This window comes from Mobula birostris, chromosome 13 (assembly GCF_030028105.1).
Source record: "Mobula birostris isolate sMobBir1 chromosome 13, sMobBir1.hap1, whole genome shotgun sequence".
NCBI lineage: Eukaryota > Metazoa > Chordata > Chondrichthyes > Myliobatiformes > Myliobatidae > Mobula > Mobula birostris.
Window position 1 is genome coordinate 31,845,065 of NC_092382.1, and position 5,998 is coordinate 31,851,062.

A 5,998-nucleotide genomic window follows, 5' to 3' on the forward strand; every position below is an offset into this window, starting at 1 on the left:
TCTTCCCATTAGTTAGAACCGGTCTATGCTCCAGTCTCATTAGTGCCATCCGGGATGGTAGTAAGGCTCCCGTATCCTTACTACCATCCGGGATATGCCCTTGTCTCATTACTACCATCCGGTAGATGCACTTGTCTCAATACTACCATCTGGGATATGCTTTGGTCTCATCACTACCATCCCGGATATGCTCTTCTCTCATTTCTACCATCCGAAAGATTTCCAGTCTCATTAGTAGCATCCGGTAGATGCACTTGTGTCATTACTACCATCCGGGATATGCTCTGGACTCATTACTACCATCCGGGAAATGTTCTTGTCTCATCACTACCATCCGGGATATGCTCTCCTCTCATTACTACCATCCGAAATATGCTCTACTCTCATTACTACCATCCTTGGTATGATTCCTTCTGATTACTACCATCCAGCACAAGCTCTTCTCTAATCAGTAACATCCCTGATATGCTCTAGTCTCACTACTGTCATCCGGGATATGCTCTTGACTCATTACTACCATCCGGGAAATGTTCTTGTCTCATCACTACCATCCTTGGTATGATTCCTTCTGATTACTACCATCCAGCACAAGCTCGTCTCTCATCACCACCATCCCGGACATGCAGATTTCTGAACTGTCCGTTGACCCATGAACGCGACCTCACAATTTCTCTTTTATTTGTTTGTTCATTTACATTGTTGTTGATTTCTTTATTTATTTGCTCATTCGTTTGTTCACTTATTTGAATAATTTGTTTATTTTATGTATTTATTACCTATTTCTGTTGTCAGGGCGCGTCACGCAGCCTGTCGTTTATGGTAGCAGTGATACCAATTGGCCACCCCGATGTAGAAGGATTCTCCATTGTTGGAACGGCCATTGCTGGAGCGGGGAATTGATAGAGTGGGCCGCCTTTAGTTAAACAGGCTTTGGCGCGAACACGCTTGGACAGAGTTAGGTGCATGCTCGAGGTAAAGAATGAAGAGTCTAGTAAGGTGATTTCTCTTCACTGTTATTGCGTAACTAGTTCACTGAGAATAGATGCAGAGTAATTATTATATTCCTTGTGTGAGATTTAGGGAAATTGAGAGTCCACCTCTAACTTGTACAAATACATCAGCACAACATGCATCGTGTGCAGCTCCTGAGGGACCAAGTTAAGGAACCGGGGTTGCTGTTCGATGAACTTCGACTCACACGGAAGAATGAGGAGGTGAGAGATGAAAGCTACAGGAAGGTAGTCACCCGAGATTAAGAGTGTAGTTTCATGGGTGACTGGGAGGCGAGGTGAAGGGGATAGACAGCCAGAGCAGCGCCACCCTGTGGCCGTACCCGTCAATAAAAGGTATTCCGCTTTAGTTGGGGTTGTTCGGTTGCTGGGTTTGCAAGTTACCAAGAGGAAGTTACTGCGACTGGTTCTGTGGCTCAGAAGCGAATTGTGAAAGAGGAGTAGAATATGATGTCAGAAAATAGTATTAATAGTAAGATTTTGACAGTATAGAGGATCAGAGGAATCTTGGGGTCCGAGTCCATAGGACGCTCAAAGCACAAGCGCAGGTTGACTCTGTGGTTAAGAGAGATACTGGTGTATAGTCCTTCATTAATCGTGGTATTGAGTTTAGGAGCCGAGAGGTAATGTTGCAGCTATATAGAACCCGGACGAGACCCCACTTGGAGTACTGTGCTCAGTTCTGGTCGCCTCACTACAGGAAGGATGTGGAAACCATAGAAAGGATGCAGACGAGATTTACAAGGATGTTGTCTGGATTGGGGAGCATGCCTTATGAGAATAGGTTGAGTGAACTCGGCCTTTTCTCCTTGGAGTGACGGAGGATGAGTGGTCATAGAGGTGTATAAGATGATGAGAGGCATTGATCGTGTCGATTGTCAGAGTCTTCCCCCACCCCCCCCCCCACCCCCAGGGCTGAAATGCTGCCACAGGAGCGCGCAGCTTTAAGGTGCTGGTGAGTAGCTACAGAGGAGATCTCAGGGGTAATGTTTTTTACACAGACAGTGGTGAGTGCGTGGAATGGGCTCCCGGCAACGGTGGTGGAGACGGATACGATAGGGTATTTTAAAAGACTCCTGGATAGGTACATGGAGCTTAGAAAAATAGAGGTGCTAAGTGTACACCCTAGTAACTTGTAAGGTAGGGACGTGTTCGGGACAACTTTGCGGACCGATGGGCCTGTATTGTGCTGCAGGTTTTCTGTGTTCTGTGTTTCTATGTTCCTATGAGTGTAATAGTAATTGAGGAATTCCTCAATTAGAAGATCAGAACGTATAATCTGTGCACATTGAAAAAAAAACGGTTCCGCTCCGAGTCATACGTCCGAGCACCATGATAGGTTTATCATAAAAAGAGGCACCGCTGCTCTGTTCTTAACTGATGCAGCCACGCGGTCTGTCTGGTGCACCGTCAAACTGTGCAATCGAAAGTAAACAAATACCAAAACAAGAGATAGGTTGTTAATGATGATGATGGTGATAATGGAGATGATTGAATGAGCCTTGCATGGGTAAGTTAGCTGAAATGCATATACACTACATCCAGTGTTCCTCCTTCACCAATCTGGTTTGTTGCATCCTTTAATAATTCAGTCAGGTTCCTAAGGCACAACCTGCCCGTGACAAAGCCACGCTGACTATCCCTGATCAGACTGAGCCGCTCAAAATGACCATAAATCCTGCCTCACGCGATCTTCTCCAATATCCTGCCCACCACTGAAAGAAGGCTCACTGGTCTATTATTTCCTCGGTTGATTTAAATATTCCTTCATTCATTTTTGTCCTCCATTTACTCATTTATGTGCTTTGTCTGTAAGTCGGTTTGTTGATTTTGTAGCTACGTTCGCCTGAAGAACAAAAGGGACGATTCTCTCTCCACGCCACACCACAGCGTGCGGAAGGACAGATCGGGTCTGTATTTTGCAGATCATTATAATTGGCAAATGACGCCTGAGTTGTTGACAGCGAGACCTGGTCTGACTGCCATACTACAGTTGAAGGTGTACGTTCAGTATTACTCATTACAGAGACAGCATACGATCTCGATTTCTGTTGAAAATGGGCCACACCACTTCACGATTCAGCTTCAGAGTCTACCTGTGGCAGATATCGTTACAACCCTGAAATTAATTGGTTCTGTCCAGTCAGTTCCCAATGCTGACGATAGATGGCGCAATGGGACAAACTATGTGCAGACTGGACAGGGCTACGCCAGCGAGTCAGTACTCAACGTTGAATGTAGAAATTATACTTGCCAGGTTGAGAACAGAGTAACCATGGAAAACAACGGCCTTTCTGCAAAGATCAGTGAACAGGGCAAATGGAAGTTTCTGTCGATATTCCGCTTGCAACCATCGCTTCCACTTCTCAACAATTTTATATTGCAGTTTTCGCGCTTTTCTTTTCTGTATACTTTAGTCGTCAGAAAAAAAAAACTGCTTTTCAGGCACAGTGAATGTGGAACAGGGTAACAGATATACTGGAGCTCCTCAAAGGGTTTTAGTCAAGATCCCGGACATGTTTATGTCAAATTTCCGGTGATCTTCATTTAAATCTACATCGGATAAGCTCTCATGCTTTCCAGAGCATTTCAACTCTTCATTTAAAATAATGGAGAACCACGCCGGTTTATCTGCCTCTGTCGCACAGGGACATTCCTTGCCCATGCTTGTAAGCATTATTGCCCCGCGCTTCTCTTCACACCGACAGCTTCATTTGGAATCACCACCGACTGTGCAGTTTAGCTCCTGAAGTTTTCAGAAGTAGATTTGTTTCTCAGTGTACAGACCTCCGAGCAGTGCGGACGTGACTCCACGAAGTGAAGGAATCGATCCGTTTATGAATGAATTTCAGCCGCTGGACATACTGAGCAAACCAAACTTGAATCAAATTCAATTAAGCAGCAGAGAAAAAAAGAGGCCAACAGAATAAAACGCGTCTTCTCCATGATTTTGTAGAATTATAACCGGGAACTCCTTTTCATAAATTCCAATTCGTTTGCCCTTCAGGCTAATACGTCGGTCATGATCGGAACTTGTTCTACAGAGTCCCGGCTGATATGACTGAGTTGCAGTAGAAAGGAGTGATTCCATTCCTCTTTCAGTTCTATTTGCAGAGTCCGTGCCTCATGTCAATGTGAACATCAACTATTGCGGTCCTCAGGAAAACAACGGTAAAGTTGTATTCACTTGTGACGTTAAGGTCACAATTCAGATAAAACATGGTTAGAAGACATCTAACCGAACCAATATCTCTGATTTCAGAAAAACCTAATCTGAACATAGTCCGTCTTAACAGAAATGACACAGAAAAAAATATAGACGTACTGTCAGTATTGATTACAGCAGCGACAGTGCAGAGATCTACCTGCAAGTTAATCGTAGGTACGCACGTAGCTCATTAAATTAGTTTCCATTCAATATTACCGATCACAGAATCAGTGTAGAATCTCTATTTCTGTTGCAGATGGGCCAAACAACATCAGGATTCAAACACAGTGGCCGGTTGTCGCAGACACTGTCACATGCCAGAAATTAACTTGTTCAGTTCTCGATCCTGACTATAGATGGCGCGATGGAGCAATTGATCAGCAGACAGGACAGGGCATCACAGTGATTTATCAACGTTGACAGTGGAAATTATACCTGTCAGCACAGCAGCCTTTTTGTAACCATCAGCTTGCGCCTAAATAAATGTTCCTGTTGATAACGACGACTCAAACGTAAACGGCCACGTATTTTTTTTTTTTTTTGTTGCAATTTTTTAATTTTCATGCTGTGGTCTTCTGTCGACTTCTGTTACCAGAGGTAAAAAAAAATGCAGTGAATATGGAGCAGAGTTGCAGATACGATGGAGGGTCTGGAGTGATTTATTTAGAAGGCAATTTGTGGAATTTAATATCTACACTTAAGACTAAGGCGAATATTATTTCATGTTTCCCAGAATACAGAGAACTAAAGAGCAGGTAGAAATATTCGGTTAAGATTATGGAGTGCCATGTCGGCTCATCTGCTTCAGTACCCGAGGGACATACTGTGCATGCTTATAAGCAGGATCACTCCAAGCCGTTCTTCACAGCAGCAGCTTCAGATAACATTATGACGTATTGTTGAGTGAAATTCCTGATGTTTTGAGAGGTAGATGTGTTTCTCAGCATACAGAACCCCGAGCGGTACAAACCCGACTTCATGAAGTTGAGAAAACAACCAGTTTGTGAATAAAGTACAGCCGCTGGAAGTACTGAACAAACCAATCTTGGAGCAAGTTACCCAGGGTATAAGTAACATAACGTTAATGGGGAGAAACATAAACTGCTGGAAACACTCAATAGGTCGGGCAGCATCTGTGAAAGGAGAAACAGGGGTTGACATCGCAATGCAGGATGGGAAGGTGGGGAAACAATAAAGCGTCAATAAATTGTGAGATGAGCTTTCACCGGAGAGGGAGGGTCATGTGTGCAGCAGTTCTGACAGAGGATCTTCGACTTGAAATCTTCACAGTTTCTGCGCCACAGAGGCTACCTGACCGTCTGAGTCTATTCCGGGATCACCTTTTTTTAAAAAAATATTTCCATCAATTCCAGCGCGTGCGTTGTCTTAAAATTCAGTTAATTTTAATACAAATGTGAACGAAACGAACTCTCAGGTAACCCATCCTGCTGGGGGATCCCGCTTTTTCAGGCGAACGATGCTTAGGTCACCGGTAATGTGGTCTCCCAATTCAACGCGGGTCTCAGCGACATATAAGTGAGCACACGGAGAGCACGGAGCACAGTACTCTATATGACCCCAATTCACTCACAGGTGGGTTGTCGCCTCACCTGGGAAGATCGTGTGGGACCCTGCATGGAGGCCAGGAAGGAGGTGAAGGGGCAGGTCTTGCACTTGTTCCGCTTGCAAGGATAAATACCCGGAGGGAGATCAGTGGGGAGGGACAAATGGAGAAGGGAGTCGCGCAGGGTGCGATCCATGCAGAAAGCAGATATTGGGG